The 22,196-nt window shown below is 39.6% G+C and overlaps 1 non-coding gene across 1 annotated transcript; it reads left to right on the forward strand.

The window, feature by feature from the left end:
- The first annotated feature begins 5,321 nt into the window (after positions 1-5,321).
- On the forward strand, positions 5,322-5,394 carry trnaf-gaa (transfer RNA phenylalanine (anticodon GAA)). The gene has a single exon. It is a non-coding gene; the product is annotated as a tRNA-Phe (tRNA).
- Positions 5,395-22,196: the final 16,802 nt, after the last annotated feature.

A 22,196-nucleotide genomic window follows, 5' to 3' on the forward strand; every position in this document is an offset into this window, starting at 1 on the left:
GGTGTGGGGTTGAGTTTGCACAGGGAGCTGAAAAAGGAATGTAATAAGGGTAATGTCACAACTGTAAATGAGGGCAAACTAGCCAATGATATAAAGCAGGAATAATAGTGCAGACCATTATCTAAACGGGGAGAAGGTTCAAACATCAGAGGTGCAGACGAACTTAGGAGTCCTTCTACAAGATTCCCATAAGGTTAATTTACAGGTTGCCAGAGAGCAGTGAATCCACGGAATGCTCTGCCACAGGTGGTGGAGGACAAGCCCGTGGGTATGTTTAAAGCAGAAGTTGATAGATTCCTGATCGGTCAGGGCATCAAAGGATATGGCAAGAAGGCAGGTATATGGAGTTGAGGGGGGTCCAGGATCAGCCATGATGGAATGGCAGAGCAGACTCGATGGGCTGAATGGCCTAATTCTGCTCCCATCTCTTATGATCTAAGGCACAGATAAGGTACAATACTGCAGATACAGCAAAGATGAGGTATAAGGCTGCAGAGAACTACAGTTCTGCAGATACAGGAATGGTGAGGTATAAAGCACAGGGACGTACAATGTCATATATACTGGAAGGATGTGGTTTTAAGGAGAGAAGATCTAGATATGCTGGAATACTGAGGTACAAGGCAGAGCAGAACCACAATGCTGCAGATACAGCAACGGTGAGGATCCAGGCAGAGGAGAACTAAAATAACATAGATGCTGGAATAGTGAGGTACAAGGCAGAGGAGGAACAAACACTGCAGATAGTTCAATGGTGAGGTACAAGGCAGGTGAGTATACAGTAATGCAGATAGAGGGATGTTGGAGATACAAAGGACAGGGGAAATACAATACTGCAGATGCTTCAATAGTGAGATAAAGAACAATGGAGAATAACAATACTGCAGATATGTCAGCTGAAATAGCTCAGTTGGCAGACAGTTCAGCTGAAGATCTGTAGGACCCTGGTTCAAACCCGGGTTTCAGCACTGGGACTTATTTATTGGATACAACGGCACCGTAGTGGTCTGTGTGACACTATTACAACGTGGGGTGTCAGAGTTCACTTTCGATGTTCTGTCTAGGTTGTTAATTCCTTCCCATGTCCATTTCCTCCAACTGCTCCGGTTTCCTCCCACAGTACAAAGACGTACTGGTTAGTAGCTTCATTGCTTTTTCAAACCATCCCACCATTAGGTTAGGGTTAAATCAGAGTTCCTGAGTGGCACAGCTTGGTGGGCTGGACGGGCCGGTTCTGCACTCTATCGCTGAATAAAATAAAATAAATAATATTCTGTGATGGTGAAGGACAAGGGAGAGGGGATTCAGAATACAGTAGACAGCGATGGTGAGGTACAAGGCAGAGGAGGAACAAAATATAGTGAGGATCTTCAATACTGCAGATGAAGCAATGGTGAGTTACCAGGCACAAGAAAGCTACAATACCACAGATAAAGCAACAGTGAGGTATATAGGACAAGAAAGGTACAATTCTGCAGATAAAGCAAGTTACAGAGCACAGAAGTAATACAATTCTGCAGATACAGTAATGGTGAGGTATAAAGCACAGGAGAAATATAATTCTATATAATACAGGAATGGTGTGGTACAAGGACAAGAAGAACCACAATTCCACATTTACTGGAATGTTGAGGCTCAGAGCACAGGAGAAATACAATACTGCAGAGTCCGGAAAGGTGAGGTAGGAAGCATGGGGTAATACAATACCACTGATGCTGGTGCAGTGAGGTACAAAGCAGGGGAAAAATAAAATACCACATACACAAGAATAGAGAGTTTTAAAGCACAGTAGAACTACAATACTGCAGATGATGGACTGTTGAGGTACAAGGTACATGGAAATACAATAGTGCAGATGCTGGTATTGTGAGGTACAATGTACCTGAGACATACAATACTGCAGCTGTGTCAGCTGAAATAGCTCAGTTGGGAGAGTGTTCAGCTGAAGATCTGTAGGACCCTGGTTCAATCCTGGGTTTCGGCACTGGGATTTATTTATTGGCACAGCTTGGGGTGTTGGAATTAAGAGTTCGATTCCGGCGACCTCTGTAGGTAGGTTTGTATTTCCCATGTGCACATGAGTTTCCTCTGGGTGCCCCTTTTTCCTCCCACAGTCCAAAGGTGTACTGGTTAGGAAGTTAATTGGTTATTTTAAACCATACCACAAAGGGTGTCACAGCTTGGTGAGCTATATCTCCCAAGAATGTAAAATAAATAATATTCTGTAATGGTAAGGGACGAGGGACTGAAGAATCAAATACTGCAGATACAACAATGGTGAGTTACAGGCAGAGGAGAACCACAATTGCACAGATGCAGGAATGGTGAGTTACAAAACCAATGATATACAATACTGCAGATGCAGGAACTGTGAGTAACAAAACACAGGGAAAGAATGCCAGAGATACTGGAAGGGTGAGACCATGCAGAGCTGCCTTAATGACTATTGCCTGGTAGCACTCACATCTACAGTGATGAAATACTTTTGAGACGGTGGTCATGACTAGACTCAACTCCTGCCTCAGCAAGGACCTGGAACCATTGCAATTTGCCTATCGCCACAATGGGTCAATGGCAGATGCAATCCCAATGGCTCCGCATATAGCCTTAGCTCACCTGGACAATACTAACACCTACGTTAGGATGCTGCTCATCGAATATAGCTCGGCATTTAATACCATCATTCCCACAATCCTGATTGAAAATTTACAGAACTTGGGTCTCTTTACCTCCCTCTGTAACTGGATCCTCGCCTTCCAAACCAGTAGGGTACAATATGTATGGATTGGTGATAACATATCCTCCTCACTGACGATCAACACTGGTGCACCTCAGGGGTGTGTGCTTATCCCACTGCTCTACTCTCACCCGTGACTGTGTGGCTAGGCATAGCAGAAATAGCATCTGTAAATTTGCTGATGATACAGCCATTGTTGGTAGAATCTCAGATGGAGATGGGAAGGCGTACAGGAGTAAGATATGCCAACTAGTGGAGTGGTGTTGTAGCAATGACCTTGCACTCAACGTCAGTAAGCCAAAAGAGCTGATTGTGGATTTCAGGAAGGGAAAAACAAAGGAACACACACCAATCCTCATAGAGGGATCAGAAATGGAGAGAGTGAGCAGTTTCAAATTCCTGGGTGTCAAGATCTCTGAGCACTTAACCAGGTCCCAATATATCGATGCAGTTATAAAGAAGGCAAGATAGTAACTATAATGTTGACGAGGGTAAGGCAGTGGATGTAGTCTATATGGACTTCAGCAAAGCCTTTGACAAAGTTCCACATGGAAGGTTAGTTAAGAAGGTTCAGTCGTTAGGTATTAATGCTGGAGTGATAAAATAGATTCAACAGTGGCTAGATGGGAGATGCCAGAGAGTAGTGGTGGATAATTGTTTATTGGGATGGAGGCCGGTGACTAGCGGGGTGCCTCAGGGATCTGTTCTGGGCCCAATGTTGTTTGTAATATACATAAATGGTCTGGATAATGGGGTGGTAAATTGGATTAGTAAGAATGACGATGATACTAAGGTAGGAGGTGTTGTGGATAATGAGGTGGGGTTTCAAAGCTTGCAGGGAGATTTATGCCGGTTAGAAGAATGGGCTGAATGTTGGCAGATGGAGTTTAATGCTGAGAAGTGTGAGGTTCTACATTTTGGCAGGAATAATCCAAATAGAACATACAGGGTAAATGGTAGGGCATTGAGGAATGCAGAGGAACAGAGAGATCTAGGAATAACAGTGCATAGTTCCCTGAAGGTGGAGTCTCATGTGGATAGGGTGGTGAAAAAGGCTTTTGGAATGCTGGCCTTTATAAATCAGAGCATTGAGTACAGAAGTTGGGATGTAATGTTAAAATTGTACAAGGCATTGGTAAGGCCAAATTTAGAATATTGTGTGCAGTTCTGGTCACCAAATTATAGGAAAGATATCAATAAATTAGAGAGAGTGCAGAGACGATTTACTAGGATGTTACCTGGGTTTCAGCACTTAAGTTACAGAGAAAGGTTGAACAAGTTAGGTCTCTATTCATTGGAGCGTAGAAGGTTGAGGGGGGATTTGATCGAGGTATTTAAAATTTTGAGAGGGATAGATAGAGTTGACGTGAATAGGCTGTTTCCATTGAGAGTAGGGGAGATTCAAACGAGAGGACATGATTTGAGAGTTAGGGGGCAGAAGTTTAAGGGAAATACAAGGGGGTATTTCTTTACTCAGAGAGTGATAGCTGTGTGGAATGAGCTTCCTGTAGAAGTAGTAGAAGCCAGTTCAGTTGTGTCATTTAAGGTAAAATTGGATAGGTATATGGACAGGAAAGGAGTGGAGGGCTATGGGCTGAGTGCGGGTAGGTGGGACTAGGTGAGATTAAGAGTTCGGCATGGACTAGGAGGGCCGAGATGGCCTGTTTCCGTGCTGTGATTGTTATATGGTTATATGGTTATACTTCATTAGGAGTTTGAAGAGATTGGTATGTCAACAAATACATTCAAAAACTTATATAGCTGTACTGTGGAGAGCATTCTGACAGGCTGCATCACTGTCTGGTGTGGGGGGTGGGAGCTACTGTACAGGACTGAAAGTGGGTTGTGAAATTAGTCAGCTCCATCTTGCGTACCAGCTGACAAAATACCCAGGACATCTTCATGAGGCGGTGTATCAGAAAGGCAGTGTCCATTATTAAGGTCCTCCAGCACCCAGAGCATGCCCTTTTCTCACTGTTACCATCAGGTAGGAGTTACAGAAACCTGAAGACACACACTCAGCAATTCAGGAACAACTTTTTCCCCTCTGCCATTCATTTCCTAGATGGTCATTTAACCCACGAATACTACCTCACTTTTTTCCTATGCATTATTTCTGTTTTTGCACAATCTAATCTATTCAGTATGTGTAATATGGTAAATTGACTTATTTATTTATTATTATTATTTTCTTCTTCTTCTTCTATATTATGCAATTAGTCAGGATATCAAGGGATATGGTGAAAAAGACAGAAATTGGAACTAGATGGGAGAATAGTTTAGCTCATGGAGGAGTGGCGGAGCAGACTCGATGGGCCGAATGGCCTACGTCTGCTCCTTTGTCTTGTGATCTTGTGATGTATTGCATTGAACTGCTGCTGCTAAGTTAACAAATTTCAGGACACATGCCGGTGATAATGAACCTGATTCTGATTTTGAGATACTGGAAGGGTGAGGTTTAAGGAACTACAATACTGCAGAAGCTGGAATGGTGAGATACCATGCAGAGGGAAATACAACACTGCAGATACTGGAATGGTGAGGTACAAGACAGAGGTGAAACTGCAAAAATGCAGACATATCAGCCGAAATAGCTCAGTTGGGAGAGCGTTAGACTGAAGATCTAAAGGTCCCTGGTTCAATCCTGGGTTTCGGCACTGCTACATATTTATTGTAACCATGATAGCATAGCAGTTAGTGTGACACTGTTACAGCTCATAGTGTTAGAGTTTGGAATTCAATTGTGGCATCTTCTGTAAGTAAGCTTGTACATCCTGCCCATGTACACCATCCCACTGTCCACAGCCAGACTGGTTAGTAGGTTAATCGTATTTTTTAAACCATAGCACAATTAGGTGAGGGCTAAATTGGTGGATTCCTAGGTGGAACAGCTGGGTGAGCTGGATGGCCCTGTTCTGCGCTGTACCTCTCAGTGAAATAAAATAAATAATATTCTGTAGTGGTGAAGGACGAGCCGAAGAGCTTCAATAAGCAGGAGGTTTTCTCGGCGCGCGTCATTGAACGCAGTAGAAGCGTTCGTGTTCGTGTCAGGTAAAAAGCTTTTAAAACAGTCTTTATAAAAGTGCGGTACCATCTAATGGAGCCGTCATCATCAGAGTGGTCTGAGTCAGAGTGGTAAGGCTTTGGCTCAACAGGGCTTCAGCAAGAACAGGCAGAAGCAAGGTATGTAGATAATCTCACTCCTTATTTATTATTTAAATCTGGAGTGAATAGGGGGTATGACTACAGGGCCAATGTTTTGTTCTGGGTATCAGATGTGGGATTTCCACGAGACTACCTGCCTCCCCAATGGCCACATCTGCACCCGGTGCATCGAGATGCAGCTCCTGAGAGACTGTGTTAGGGAACTGGATCTGTATCTTGATGACCTTCAGCTTGTTAAGGAAAGTGAGGCAGTGATAGACAGGAGCTACAGGGAGGTAGTCACCCAAAGGCTACAGGAGAAGCTACAGGGAGGTAGTCACCCAAAGGCTACAGGAGAAGCTACAGGGAGGTAGTCACCCAAAGGCTACAGGAGACAGATAAATGGGTGACTGTCAGGAGAGGGAAGGGAGAACTTCAGATGGTGGAGAGCACCCCTGTGGCCAGCCCCTTCAACAATAACTACTCCATTTTGAATAATGTTGGCAGGGAGGGGGTGGGAAATCTACCTGGGTCTCTGGCACTCAGTCTGGTCCTGTGGCCCAGGAGGGTGGGGAACTGACAAGGTTGGTAGCAGTAATAGGCGACTCTATAGTCTGGAGGACAGACAGGTGATTCTGGGATGTGGCAAAGAAATACGGATGGTAGTTTGCCTCCCAGGTGCCAGGGTTCATGTTGTTTCTGAGTGCGTCCACAATATCCTGAAATGGGAGGGAGATCAGCCAAAGGTCATGGTACCTCTGACTGGGAGACCTCAGTCAGTCCGGATCGAAGGCAGCATCTCCAACACCATCACACTGAGCATGAGGGCTCCCCAGGGCTGTGTGCTCAGTCCACTGCTGTTCACTCTGCTGACCCACGACTGTGCTGCAACACACAGCTCGAACCACATCATCAAGTTTGCCGATGACACGACTGTGGTGGGTCTCAACAGCAAGAACGACGAGTCAGCTTACAGAGAGGAGGTGCAGCGGCTAACAGACTGGTGCAGATCCAACAACCTGTCTCTGAATGTGAACAAAACAAAAGAGATGGTTGTTGACTTCAGGAGGGCACAGAGTGACCACTCCCCACTGAACATCAGTGGCTCCTCAGTAGAGATCGTTAAGAGCACCAAATTGGTGTTTACCTGGCGGAGAATCTCACCTGGTCCCTCAACACCAGGTCCATAGCAACGAAAGCCCAGCAGCCTCTCTACTTTCTGTGAAGGCTGAGGAAAGTCCATCTCCCATTCCCCATCCTCATCACATTCTACAGGGGTTGTATTGAGAGCATCCTGGGCAGCTGCATCACTGCCAGGTTCGGAAATTGCAATGTCTCGGATCGCAAGACCCTGCAGAGGATAGTGAGGACAGCTGTGAAGATCATCGGGGTCTCTCTTCCTACCATCACGGACATTTACACTACACGCTGCATCCGCAAAGCAAACAGCATTATGAAGGACCCCATGCACCCCTCATACAAACTCTTCTCCCTCCTGCCATCTGGGAAAAGGCACCGTAGCATTCAGGCTCTCATGACCAGACTACGTAACAGTTTCTTCTCCCAAGCTATCAGACTCCTCAATACCCAGAGCCTGGTCTGACACCAACTTACTGCCCTATTGTCTTGTTTATTATTTACTGTAATGCCTGCACTGTTTTGAGCACTTTATGCGTTCTGGGCAGGTCTGTAGTCTAGTGTAGTTTTTTTCTGTGTTGTTTTTTTTACATAGTTCAGTCTAGTTTTTGCACTGTTTTATGTAACACCATGGTCCTGTAAAACGTTGTCTCATTTTCACTATGCACTGTACCAGCAGTTATGGTCGAAATGACAATAAAAAGTGACTGGACTTGACATATTGGTACCAATGACATAGGTAGAGAAAGGGAGGAGGTCCTGAAAACAGAATACAGGGGGTTAGGAAGGAAGCTGAGAAGCAGGACCTCAAGGGTAGTAATCTCGGGATTGTTGCCTGTGCCACGTAATAGTGGATAGGAATAGAATGAGGTGGCACATAAATGCGTGGGTGAAGAATTGGAGCAGAGTGCAAGGATTCTGACTTCTGGATAATTAGGAGCTCTTCTGCGGCAGATCTGACCTGCACAAAAGGGGTGGGTTGCACTTGAAGCCGAGGAGGACCAATATTCTTGCGTGCAGGTTCACTGGAGCAGTTGGGAACGGTTTAAGCTAATATGGTGAGGAATGGGAACCAGTGTGATAGAGCTGAGGATGAGCCAGCCGGTTTACAAGTAGAAGATGGGTGTAACATGAATTTAAGGAAGGACAAGCAAATGATTGGGTGCAAATGCAGACAGAGCAAAGAGTTAAATTGTACCACAGAAGCAAAATTCAAAAGGGTGAAGAATGCAGGACTGAAAGTGTATTGAAATGCCCTTAGCATTCGGAATAATGTGGATAAACCCGTGGTGCAATTAGAGATTGGTCAGTATGACATTATGGGCATCACTGAGTCGTGGCTGAAAGAAGGTGATTGTTGGGAGCTTAATATCAAAGGATATACTTTGTACGGAAAGGACAGGCAGGAAGGGATAGGCGGTAGTGTGCCTCTGTTGGTAAGAGATGGAATTACAACTTTAGAAAGAGGTGACATAGTGTCAGAGAATGTTGAATCTTTGTGTGTGGGTTTACAAACTACAAGGGTAAAAAAAACTATTATGGGAATCATATGTAGGCCTTCAAATAGTAGCCAAGATGTGGGGCTGAGATTGCACAGGGAGCTGAAAAAGGAATGTAATAAGGGTAACTTCACATTTGTAAATGAGGGCAAACTAGCCAATGATATAAAGCAGGAACAATAGTGCAGACCATTATCTAAATGGGGAGAAGGTTCAAACATCAGAGGTACTTCTACAAGACTCCCAGAAGATTAATTTACAGGTTGCCAGAGAGCAGTGAATCTGTGGAATTCTCTGTCACAGACTGTAGTGGAGGACAAGCCCGTGGGTATGTTTCAGCAGAAATTGATAGATTTCTGATCGGTGAGGGTATCAAAGGATATGGTAAGGAGACAGGTGTATGGAGTTGTTGGGGGGTGGGGTGGATCCAGGATCAGCCATGGTGGAAATGACAGAGCAGATTTGATGGACTGAATGGCCTAATTCTGCTCCCATCTCTTATGGTCTAAGGCAGAGAGAAGGTACAATACTGCAGATGCAGCAATGATGAGGTATAGGGCGAAGGAGAACCACAGTTCTACAGATAAAGGAACGGTGAGGTACAAAGTACAGGGAAGTACAATTCTGCAGATAAAACAATGGTGAGTTACAGAGCACAGTAGAAATACAATTCTGCAGATACAGGAATGGTGAGATATAAAGCACAGGAGAAATATAATTCTAAAGATACAGGAATGGTGACGTATAAGGACGAGGAGAACCACAATTCCACATTTACTGGAAAGTTGAGAAGTACAATACTGCAGAGTCCAGAAGGTGAGGAATGAAGCATGGGGAAATACAATACCACTGATACTGGAGCTGTGAGGTACAAGGCAGAGGAGAAATAAAATACCACATACACAAGAATGGAGAGTTTTAAATCACAGAAGAACTACAATACTGCAGATGATGGACCGGTGAGGTACAAAGCACAGGGAAATACAACACTGCAGATGCTGCAATGGTGAGGTACACAAGAGTAGCAAACGACAACAATGCAGATATGTCAGCTGAAATAGCTCAGTTGGGAGAGCCTTCCATTGTGCACATGGATTTCCTCTGGCTGCTCTGTTGAATGACACACTGATTAGTAGGTTAATTGGTATTTTAAATCATCACACAACTAGGTTGTGGTTAAATCAGGGGGTTCCTGGTCAGCATAGTTTGGTGGGCCAGAAGTCCCTGTTCTTCGCTGGATCTCTCAATGAAATAGAATAAATAATATTCTGCAATGGTGAGGGATGAGGGAGTGGAGGAGTACAATACCGCAGATACAGCAACAGTGGGGTTTAAAGCACAGGGGAAATACAATCCTGCAGACCCAAGAATGGGGAGGTACAAGATAGATGTAACCCTCAAAAAGGCAGATCTGTCAGCAGAAATAGGTCAATAGGGAGAGCGTTAAACTGAAAGGTTCCTGGTTGAATCCTGGGTTTCAGCAGTGGGCCACAGGGAAGTACAATACTGCAGTGTCGTGGTTAGTGTGACACTGAGACTATTAGGTATCCTCTGTAAGCAACCATGTCAATGCCATGTGCATAAACAGTAAAGATAAATATGAAAATAAAAGACAAAGACTGTCATGAGCCCTGCAGACCTCTGCAACATGCTGTAGAGTGTGGAGCATTGAGGTTTCTCGAACAAGTGTAATTATTAATTGACCTTGTAATGAGAGACATTAAACCCTGTGTTCTCTGTATAATCTGGTCAGTTAAATGTGGCAGGCATGGGTTTTCTGCATTCTGTGATTATTTAAAGCTGACTCCCGAATAGCGCCTGTCATGGGGTCCGTTGAGTTGAGAATGATTTGACTCGTGCTGTCACTTGGTTGTGCCACTGATGCTCTATTGGAATCCCTTCGTAAAACCATCTGTTTCCGTCTCTACACGGCAGACTGGAGTTCCTCTGAACCTGGGTTCAGTCACCGGCAACACTCATCATTCCATACCACCACACCTGGGTTCAGTCACTGCCAACACTCATCATTCCGATCCACCACACCTGGGTTCAGTCACCGGCAACACTCACCATTCCATACCACCACACCTGGGTTCAGTCACCGGCAACACTCACCATTCCATACCACCACACCTGGGTTCAGTCACTGCCAACACTCACCATTCCATACCAGGACACCTGGGTTCAGTCACTGCCAACACTGACCATTCTGATCCACCACACCTGGGTTCAGTCACTGCCAACACTCACCATTCCATACCACCACACCTGGGTTCAGTCACTGCAAACCCTCACCATTCCATACCAGCACACCTGGGTTCAGTCACTGCCAACACTCACCATTCCGATCCTCCACACCTGGGTTCAGTCACTGCCAACACTGACCATTCTGATCCACCACACCTGGGTTCAGTCACTGCCAACCCTCACCATTCCATACCACCACACCTGGGTTCAGTCACTGCCAACCCTCACCATTCCATACCACCACACCTGGGTTCAGTCACTGCCAACACTGACCATTCTGATCCACCACACCTGGGTTCAGTCACTGCCAACCCTCACCATTCCATACCACCACACCTGGGTTCAGTCACTGCCAACAATCACCATTCCATACTACCACGCCTGGGTTCAGTCACTGCCAACACTCACCATTCCATTCCACCACACCTGGGTTCAGTCACTGCCAACACTCACCATTCCGATCCACCACACCTGGGTTCAGTCACTGCCAACACTCACCATTCCATACCACCACACCTGGGTTCTGTCACTGCCAACACTCACCATTCCATACCAGCACACCTGGGTTCAGTCACTGCCAACACTCACCATTCCATACCAGCACACCTGGGTTCAGTCACTGCCAACACTCACCATTCCATACCACCACACCTGGGTTCAGTCACTGGCAACACTCACCATTCCATACCAGCACACCTGGGTTCAGTCACTGCCAACACTCACCATTCCATACCAGCACACCTGGGTTCAGTCACTGCCAACACTGACCATTCCATAGCACCACACCTGGGTTCAGTCACTGCCAACACTCACCATTCCGATCCACCACACCTGGGTTCAGTCACTGCCAACACTCACCATTCCATACCACCACACCTGCGTTCAGTCACTGCCAACACTCACCATTCTGATCCACCACACCTGGTTTCAGTCACTGCCAACACTCACCATTCCATACCACCACACCTGGGTTCAGTCACTGCCAACACTCACCATTCTGATCTTCCACACCTGGGTTCAATTCACTGCCAACACTCACCATTCCGTACCACCACAGCTGGGTTCAGTCACTGCCAACACTCACCATTCCATACCTCCACACCTGGGTTCAGTCACTGCCAACACTCACCATTCCATACCACCACACCTGGGTTCAGTCACTGCCAACACTCACCATTCCATACCAGCACACCTGGGTTCAGTCACTGCCAACACTCACCATTCCATACCACCACACCTGGGTTCAGTCACTGCCAACACTCACCATTCCATACCACCACACCTGGGTTCAGTCACTGCCAACACTCACCATTCCATACCAGCACACCTGGGTTCAGTCACTGCCAACACTCACCATTCCATACCACCACACCTGGGTTCAGTCACTGCCAACACTCTCCATTCCGATCCACTATACCTGGGTTGTCATTAGCAGCGTTCGACAGTCCTCAGTGCATTTTAACTTCCACCATCGACTGCGATACTGCATGATCCCATCTCCCAACAAGGAACAGTCCATCCTGATGCCATTCAGATCATTTTTGGTCTGTGATGGGATATTAGACATTCCTTATCTTAGTATAACAGCAGTCTTGTATGTTTGGGACGTCAGGTCCTGCAGGTTATATGCTTATTGTAATTGGGCAGAGATTTCTTTAAACAAGCCTGCTTGCAGTCCCCGACCCTTAGATGAACTATGATTCTGTCCACCATTGAGCACATCCACTTGAAATGCTTTAACAGGAAGGTTGCATCCATCATCTGGGATGTCCACCATCCAGACCTTCTCTCTTTTCCCTGCTACCATCAGGAAGAAGATACAGGAGCCTCATGATTCACACCACCAGGTTCATGAACAGTCTTTACCCTTGCTGCCATCAGGACCTTGAACCAAACGGGATAACTTCACGCACACCATCTGTTCACACAACCTATGGAGTTGCTTTCAAGGACTTGTCATCTCATGTTCTCTATATTTGTTGCATATCAGTTTACTTTTTTGTATTTGCAGTTTATTGTCTTCTGCACACTGGTTGAACACTTGAGTTGGTGTGGTCTTTCATTAATTCTGTAATGTTATTATTGTATTAGACCATAAGATATAGGAGCAGAAGTAGGCCATTCAGCACATCAAGTTTGCTCCACCAAATATAATGGATTTATTGAGAATGCTAACAAGAAAATGAATCTTATGGCTGTATGTGGTGACGTGTATGTACTTTGGTAATAAACTTACCTTGAACTGTGAAATAAAGATGTGTTGAGCTGGTGGTTAAAAGTACCGAGTCTGCATCCTTTATAGTTTTAGGTGCTGAGATCCACAGTTTAGGAGGGAAGTTCAGAAAAGCAATTGAAGGTTTTTGGTCACCTTCTGATCTTTGGGTCCCATTCTAGAATCCATGGGACTGGGAGATGAAGACACTCCCTCTCCTGAATCCTGGGAGGGATAGCATCATGCCTGGCTATATGTTACCCTTCAGTCTCACTAATTTCTCTAATACTAAATATATAGTGGTTCCTTAAGGTTGTTGTAGCCAGGGAAGGCAGTGGGGGTGAGCTCCTACGACCTATTAAATGCCATGTGTCTGAAATAGCCTCTGACAACCAAGTCCAACTCCTGGCCTTCACGTGTGGCTTAACTACTAAGCCCAGTAGAACCATTTCTACTGACAGGAGAAAGGGTAAAGGCAGGTTACTGGTGCCTTAAAAACCAGTCATTTCAGGCAGATGGGGCTTATCAGCCATGGTTGGCGGCTCTTCTTTCTTTTGCAATCTTTTTATTATTGTTATTAATATCAACAAAATAAAATTGATACATAGATAATGGGATTACAAACATACACATTTCAATTGAACATGAAGGAATACATAAGCAATGATTACTGTATAGATGAGTATTCCCAAATCATGGGCGATACAATATACAAATAAACAAGGCAAACCTAGGTATATCACAATATATATAATAAAAAAAACAGAAAAAAGAGAAAAGAGAAAAAAAAAATGGGAAAAGAAAAAATGGAAAAAGAAAAAAAGGGCTGTTTATAATATCTCACAGAAATACAAAATCATCAGTGTCATCAACTCCGATCCTCTCAACATATATAAAATCGAAACTGGAAAATCAAATAGGCCTGGAACAGGGTCATATTACATCATATGAAAATATTGAATAAATGGTCTCCATATCTTTTCAAATTTAATAGAAGTATCAAATACACCACTTATATTTTTTCTAAATTTAGACATAACATAGTTTGAGAAAACCAATGAAATACAGTAGGAGGATCAATTTCTTTCCAATTCAACAAAATAGATCTTCTAGCCATTAGTGTAAGAAATGCAATCATTTGACAAGCAGAAGATGATAAATGGATTGAGTCCATCATTGGTAAACCAAAAATTGCAGTAATAGGATGAGGTTGTAAATCAATGTTCAATACCGCAGAAATAATATCAAAAATATCTTTCCAATATTTTTTCGAAAGCGGACACGACCAGAACATATGAGTTAAAGACGCTATCTCAGAATGACATCTGTCACAAATAGGATTTATATAGGAATAAAAGTGAGCCAATTTATCCTTGGACATATGAGCCCTGTGCACAACTTTAAACTGTATTAATGAATGTTTAGCACATATAGATGATGTATTAACTAATTGAAGAATTTTATCCTAATTCTCAATAGGGATAGTAAGGTTAAGTTATCTTTCTTTTCTTTCTTTTTAAGTCTTTTTATTAGTTTTAAACAAACATAAATGAAACATGAATACAAAGTGTTTGAGAATACATAATTAATAGTTTAAATAGACATTCAGATATATAATAATAAAAATATATAACCTCTCAAACTCAGAACATTAATGAACAAAGAAGTAAAAAGAAAAAAAAAGAAAAACCCCAAAAAAAAGAGAGAGAAAAAAAACAAAAAAAAAACACTAACCAACATGGACCATTGAATAATATTAAGTACATATACAGTAGTGCCAATAACTCCAAATAATTAAGGATAATATAAGTAAGGTTTAGGAAAAGACAATTCAACTCATATGAAAATGTTGAATAAAAGGTCTCCAAGTTTCTTCAAATTTAACTGAAGGATCAAAAACCACACTTCTAATTTTTTCTAAACTCAAACAAGAAATAGTTTGAGAAAACCATTGAAATACAGTTGGAGGATTAATTTCTTTCCAATTCAATAAAATAGATCTTCTAGCCATTAATGTAACAAATGCAATCATTCGTTGAGATTAAGCGGATAAACGGTTATTATCCGTCATTGGTAAACCGAAAATTGCAGTAAGAGGATGCGGTTGGAAATTAATATTTAAAACTCTTGAAATAATACTGAAAATATCTTTCCAATAATTTGGTAATCAAGGACAAGACCAGAACATATGAGTCAATGAAGCAACATCAGAATGACATCTATCGCAGGTTGAATTAAGATGAGAATAAAATCGAGCCAGTTTATCCTTAGACATATGAGTTCTATGTACAACCTTAAATTGTATTAGGGCATGTTTAGCACAAATAGAGGATGAATTTAACAAATTAAAATTTTATCCCATTGCTCAGCAGATATAGGACAATGCAACTCTTCTTGCCATTCCTTCTTAATTTTTTCTGATGCATCTGACTGTAAATTCATGATCATCTTATAAATGATGGCTACTAGACCCTTTTGATAAGGATTAAGGGCTAAAATTCTTTCTGTAATGTCCAATGGACATTCTTTCGAAAAAGACTGTAACTCATTATACAAAATATTTCTAACTTGCAAATATCTAAAAAAATGGGTTTTAGGTAAATTATATTTATTAGATAGCTGTTCAAAGGACATAATGTTATCATCCAGAAACAGATCATGAAAATATGTTATACCTTTTGTTTTCCGTAAAAGAAAAGCTTGATCCATAGATGAAGGCTGAAAAAAATAATTAGATATTATAGGACATGATAAAATAAATTTATTCAAACCAAAAAATTTACGAAATTGAAACCAAGTTCGTAATGTATATCTGACTATAGGATTAGTTATCCGTTTATTCAATTTGAATAAAGAAAAAGGAAGTGAAGATCCTAAGATTGAAATCAGTGAAAAATCTTGCACAGATTTACATTCCAAATTTACCCATTGTGGGCAAGTAGCTATAGTCCATTCTTGTGTCCAGAATATTAAATACCGTATATTGACTGCCCAATAGTAAAATCTTAAGTTTGGTAAAGCCTTCTTAGGCTTCTGTAAATATTTTTTGCCCAATCTAGAATTTTTGTTCTGCCACAAGTAAGAAGATATTTTGGAGTCAATAGTATCAAAGAAAGCTTTAGGAATAAAAATTGGTAATGCTTGAAATAAATATAAGAATTTAGGTAGTATCATCATCTTAATAGCATTAACTCTACCAACCAATGACAAAGATAGTGGAGACCACCTAATAGCAAGTTGCTTAATTTGATCAATTAAAGGTAAAAAGTTAACCTTAAATAAATCTTTATGTTTTTTAGTAATTTTAATACCTAAGTAAGTAAAATAATCTGTAACAATTTTATATGGTAAATGTTTATAAATTGGAACTTGCATATTTAATGAAAATAGTTCACTCTTGTTAAAATTCAATTTATAACCAGAAAAATTACTAAATTGAGCAAGCAAAGATGAAATAGCAGGAATAGATCTTTCAGGGTCAGATATATATAATAACAAATCATCAGCATATAATGATACTTTATACGTCCTCTCCCCATGGGTAATACCTAGAATATTAGGTGATTCACGAATAGCTATAGCCAAATGTTCTAGAGCGATGTCAAATAGTAAAGGACTTAAAGGACAACCTTGCCTTGTACCATGAAATAGCTGAAAAAAAGGGGATCTTTGATTATTGGTAAAAACCGAAGCTAAAGGTTTATGGTATATTAATTTAATCCATGATATAAATTTTGAACTAAAATTAAATTGTTGCATTGTAGTAAATAAATATGGCCATTCAACTCTATCAAATGCTTTTTCAGCATCTAAAGAAATAACACATTCTGGTATTTTAGATGAAGAAGTATAAATAATATTAATTAACTTTCTAATGTTAAAAGATGAAAAGCGATTTTTAATAAATCCAGTCTGATCTTCAGAAATAATTCAAGGTAATATATTTTCTAATCTAATAGCCAAAATTTTACTGAAAATCTTAAAATCTGTATTTAACAAGGATATAGGCCGATAGGATGCACATTCAGTAGGGTCTTTATCTTTTTTAAGAATTAAAGAAATAGAAGCTTCATAAAAAGATTGTGGTAATTTACCTATACTTAATGCATCTTTTAAAATTTTACAAAGCCAAGGAGAAAGTATAGAAGAAAAAGATTTTAAAAATTCTACGGGAAAACCATCTGGACCAGAAGCTTTACCAGAATTCATTGAAAAAAATAGCCTTTTCTATTTCAGACTCCGTAATAGGTGTATCTAAAATTACGTTATCCTCAACAGTTACTTTTGGAATATTCAATTTCCTTAAAAATTCATATATTATAGAAAAGTCCTAGTGAATTCTGATTGATATAAGGAGTTATAAAAATCTTGAAAGGCTTTATTTATCTCTTTGTGGTCGATCGTCAGAGTACCATCTTGTTTACGAATCCTAGTAATCTGTCGTTTATCCAAAACAATTTTCATTTGGTTAGCCATTAATTTACCAGATTTATCTCCATACATATAGAATTGGGTTTTTGATTTAATTAACTGACTTTCAATCAAAGAGGATAATAATAAACTATGTTCCATTTGAAGTTCCACTCTTTCTTTATAAAGTTCTTTGCTAGGGGTCATTGAATAAATCTTATCAATTGCTTTGATTTTATCAACTAATGTTAATATTTTAGAATTAGTTCATTTCCTAACTCCAGCAGAGTATGAAATAATCTGTCCACGAATATATGCTTTAAAAGTATCCCACAAAATTCCACTAGAGATCTCTGCTGTAGAATTTGTTGAGAAAAACAAATCAATTTGTTGTTTAATAAAGTTAACAAAGTCTAAATCCTGCAATAAAATTTAGCATTGATATATGAATCCATTATTTTAATAGATAACTTCAGAGGTGCATGATCAGATATGGTAATACAGTCATATTTACAATCAGTGACATCTGTAAGTAAATGGTGATCAATGAAAAAGTAATCAATTCTTGAGTAATTATGATAAACATGGGAAAGGTATGAAAACTCTTTGTCATTAGGGTGTAGAAAATGCCAAATTTCACAAATAGCTGAATCAATCATAAAAGAGTTAATAAGAGAAGCCGATTTATTCTGAAGAATTTGGGTGGGCTTGGATCTATCCACCAAAGGGTTTAAACAACAGTTAAAATCCCCACCCATTATCAATCTATATTGATTCAGATTCGGAAAGGATGTAAATAAGCATTTAAAAAATTCAGGACAATCAATATTTGGAGCATAAACATTAACTAAAACAACTTTTTGATTAAAAAGTAGACCAGTAATAAGCAAAAATCTACCTTGTGGATCTGAAATTGTTTCATGATGTATAAAAGAAGTTGATGAGTCTATAAAAATAGAAACACCTCTTACTTTGGCTTGCGAATTTGAGTGATACTGTTATCCCTTCCAAAACCTAAAAAAAACGTTGACTACCCACCTTCCTTACATGAGTCTCCTGCACAAAAGTAACATTGGCATTCATTCTATGGAATACTTTGAATATTTTTTTCTGCTTGATCGGATTATTTAAACCATTAGTATTCCAAGAAACAAGATTAATAATCCTATCCATATTGACAATATTTATTACAGTTAACACATGAGTTTAAAAAAAACTGAACTCATGAACCCGGAAGAAGGAAGTGAGTTCAAGGAGAAACCGGAAGTCACGGCACTGCAACAAGTTCTCTTTCCCAATCATTTTTATACTTATAAAAGGGCTCTGAACGTATCTTCATAATTATATTGTAAAGTTTTGATATTAGCCCTTTCTGAAAAGGGTTTAGTTCAAACAAATTCTCCAAAATACCTGAAGACACAAAATTTGGAAAAGTAGGAAGCACAGTATTTAAGAAATTCCTAATCTGTAAATATCTAAAAAATGAAATCTAGGCAAATTATATTTATTAGATAATTGCTCAAAAGACATAAAACAATTATCCAAAAATAAATCAGAAAATTGTAGTAATCCTTTAGTCTTCCAAGCTGAATAAGCTTGGTCTATAATAGAAGGATAAAATAAAGCAATTGGATACAATAGGAATATTTAAAACAAACTGAGTCAAGCCAAAAAATTTCTGAAATTGAAACCATATACGTAAAGTATGTTTAACTATTGGGTTGTCAATTCGTTTTGGCAATTTAGAAAGAGCAAAGGGAAGAGAAGTCCCTAAAATAGAACCCAATGTAAATCCTTGTACAGATTTAATTTCCAGGTTCACCCACTGAGGGCTAAAAGATATATCCCAACCCTTTAACCAATATATCAAATATCGGATATTAACTGCCCAATAATAAAATCTAAAATTAGGCAATGCCAATTCACCTTCCTTCCTTGCCTTCTGTAAATATATTTTACCTAACCTAGGATATTTATTCTGCCATATATATGAGGAAATTTTTGAAACAACATTAGCAAAAAAAGATTTCAGAACAAAAATTGGTACCGCTTGAAATATATATATAAACTTGGGTAAAATAACCATCTTAATAGAATTAATCCGACCTATCAGAGATAAAGATAGTGATGACCACTTAGTAAACAAACACTTAATCTGATCGATTAAGGGTAAAAAATTAACCTTAAATAAGTCTTTATAGTTTTTTGTGATTTTAATCCCTAAGTAAATAAAAGAGTCATTAACTAATTTAAAAGGGAAATTTCCATAAATTGGAACCTGTTTATTTAAAGGAAACAATTCACTCGTATTAAGATTTAATTTATACCCGAAAAAATCACTAAATTGAGCCAACAATGATAAAACTGCAGGAATGGATTTCTCAGGATCAGAAATAAATAATAATAAATCATCTACATATAATGATAACTTATGTATATCTGTCCTACGATTAATGCCAAAAATATTCTGTGATTCTCTGATAGCAATTGCCAAGGGTTCTAAAGCAATATCAAATAATAATGTACTAAGAGGAGAGCCTTGTCTAGTGCCCCGAAATAAATTAAAAAAGGGAGATCTTTGATTGTTAGTAAGCACTGAGGCTACTGGAGTATGATATATCAGTTTAATCCAGGAAATGAATGTCAGACTAAAATTAAACTTCTCCATCACATTAAATAAGTATGGCCATTCAACTCTATCAAATGCTTTCTCCACATCTAATGAAATAACACATTCTGAAGGGCTATGTGAAGGAGTATAAACAATATTCAATAATCTCCTAACATTGAAAAAAGAATAGTGATTTTTAATAAAACTGGTTTGATCTTCCGAAATTATTTGGGGTAATACCTTCTCCAACCTGGATGCCAGTAACTTGGAAAATATCTTGGAATCTACATTCAATAAAGATATTGGTCAATAGGATGTGCAGTCAGTAGGGTCTTTATCTTTCTTCAATATTAAAGAAATGGAAGCTCTATAAAAAGATTGTGGCAAATTGCCCAATCTAATTGCTTCTTCAAAAACCCTGTATAACCAAGGAGAAAGATAGCGGAAAAACATTTAAAAAATTCTACTGTATACCCATCTGGACCTGGTGCTTGCCCAGAATTCATGGAGGAAATAACCCCTTTAATTTCTGCATCTATAATAGGAGTTTCTAATATTGAAAGATCATCTGATGATAATTTTGGAAAACCAATTTCCCAAGAAAATCACACATGGTATTACGATCATGAGGGAATTCAGAATGATACAGGGAGGTATAAAAATCTTGAAATGATTTATTTATCTCATCATGGTTAACTGTCAAATCCCCATTCTGCTGATGGATATTAGTAATTTGACGTTTAACCAAAGCATTCTTCAAATTGATTAACTAATAGTTTACCCGATTTGTCACTATGTATATAAAAATCAGATCTGGTTTTCATTAATTGATTTTCAATCGAAGATGTAAGTAATAAACTATGTTCCATTTGAAGTTCAACCCTTTGTTTGTAAAGCTCCTTACTAGGAGTGATCGAATTTTTCTTGTCAATCTCTTTAATTTTATGAACCAATAAAAGAGTTTCCTTCTTAATGCGTTTTCTCAGACCAACAGAGTAAGAGATAATCTGTCCACGTATATATGCTTTAAAGGTGTCCCAATGTGTTCCGCAAGAAATGTCATCCATGGAATTAGTTGAAAAAAAGAAATCGATCTGTTCCTTCATAAATTTAATAAAATCCGGATCTTGCAGTAAGGTAGAATCAAATCACCATTGTCTAGCATTAGAAGCTGTATCCGTAAATTTAATAGAAAGTTTTAATGGAGCATGGTCGGAGATGGCTATAATATCATAATTACTACCAATTACTGATGGAATAAAACAAGAGTCAATAAAAAATAATCAATTCTCGAGTAGGAATGATAAACATGTGAGAAAAAAGAAAACTTTGGCCTTAGAATGCCGAAATCTCCAAATATCAAAAATTCCATTATCAGTCAAAGTGGCCGACTTATTGGGTAAAGTCTGAGTAGATATAGATTTGTCCATCAAAGGATTTAAACAACAATTAAAGTCACCACCCATTATTAACATATTCATTTAGATTAGGTAGAGAAGTAAATAAGGACTTAAAAAAATCAGGACAATCCACATTTGGAGCATAAACATTAACCATAGCAACCTTTTTGTTAAAAAGTAAGCCAGTAATTAACAAAAATCTACCATTCAGATCCAAAAAGATATCATGTTGGACAAATGCAATAGAGGAGTCAATAAAAATTGAAACTCCCTTTACTTTGGCATTCAAATTCGAATGGTACTGTTGACCCATCCAAAACCGAAAAAAGCGATAATTATCCTCTTTCCTCACATGAGTTTCTTGTACAAAAATAATATGAGCACTAAGTCTTTGGAATACTTTGAAAATCTTTTTCCGTGTAACCGGATGGTTTAAGCCATTAGTATTCCAAGAGACAAAATTAATGGTCTGAGCCATATTTCTGAAATCAACCCTTTGGTAAATAAAGGGTTAACCAAATTATGAACTCATGCACCCGGAAGAGGAACAAAAATAAGGAGCAGACACGGAAGTGACGACATCGCGGACATTTTTGTAGTTCAAAATCAGCCCAAATGAAAAAACTGAAAAAACTGATATAAGAAACATAAGATTTAGAAAAAGACCTCCCACCCCCCACCCAAGAGGAAAAAAAGACCACCTCAGCCAAGGATAGGCTGGGAAAAGGGAAAGATGAAACTAAATCTACCCCCATATCAGCAGAAGACAACCGTATATAAAGGATAAAAAAAATCCACC

This window comes from Hypanus sabinus, chromosome 18 (assembly GCF_030144855.1).
Source record: "Hypanus sabinus isolate sHypSab1 chromosome 18, sHypSab1.hap1, whole genome shotgun sequence".
NCBI lineage: Eukaryota > Metazoa > Chordata > Chondrichthyes > Myliobatiformes > Dasyatidae > Hypanus > Hypanus sabinus.